Source organism: Merops nubicus, unplaced genomic scaffold (assembly GCF_000691845.1).
Source record: "Merops nubicus isolate BGI_N331 unplaced genomic scaffold, ASM69184v1 scaffold18275, whole genome shotgun sequence".
In the NCBI taxonomy this organism is placed as follows: Eukaryota; Metazoa; Chordata; class Aves; order Coraciiformes; family Meropidae; genus Merops; species Merops nubicus.
The window spans coordinates 48,621-49,557 of record NW_008607843.1 but is presented as its reverse complement, the minus strand read 5'-3'; positions in this window follow the sequence as shown (position 1 = coordinate 49,557).

Sequence of the window (937 nt, the reverse complement as noted above, 5' to 3'; positions counted from 1 at the left end):
CTGGAGGGGTTCAAAAAACATGCAAATGTGCTACTTCAGGACATGGTTTAGTGAACATGGTAGTGTTGGGACGATGGTTGGACTTGATGATCTTAAGAGGTCTTTTCCAACTTCAATGACTCTGTGATTCTACATGCCTGCTGTGAGCTGCTTCCTGCCTGAGTCACCCCAAGAGCTGTTGCTGCCTGCCACCCTTAACTCCCATGTAAGTGAAATTAACTTTGGCACTCGCAGCGCAGCCCTGCTATGTTTATTGGTGTTTGCTGAACGCTCGTGAAGGTGCTGCAGAGCCAGGCACCTCTCTCTGGTCACCCCCTCGGCTGCACTGCAAGTTTCCCACCTGCTGCCTCACCCTGCCCACAAAGGAGCTATATTTAAGTTACGATTCCAACACAAAAACTATGCAGACACATTAATCCAGTAGCATTACAGGATAATAATACAAATAGCCTCAGGGCCCCATCCTGTGCCTGATTACAAAAGCAAGTAGCTCCTCAGAACTACTTGAGAGTGCCAACAGGCTCTCACAGGGTATAGTTATGTTTGCAGTTTTTATCTGATCGGGTAACTTCACACAAAGCCTATGACCTCCCACTTTTCTTTAAATGCCTTCTTCACAAAAAAATTAAACTTTTATATTAGTTTTAAAACATTCAGAAATATTTCATCAAATGCACTAAGGACAACACATGGTACATTAGACTCTGTATTTCCAAACCATTACAACTGAGTCATTTTTTTTACCCCAGTGAGCTATCAACACACATATCCCCTCATTCCCACATTCATGATATACAGATCACATTTCAGAGGAAAAGATTCAGACCTTAAATTCAGCCTAGATATCATCTGGTGACCGACATGCACATGTAATTAAGCTTATATTGGAGCATTAATCATCCTGCAGTTCCTCTTTGAGGGCACTTGAATCTTACAT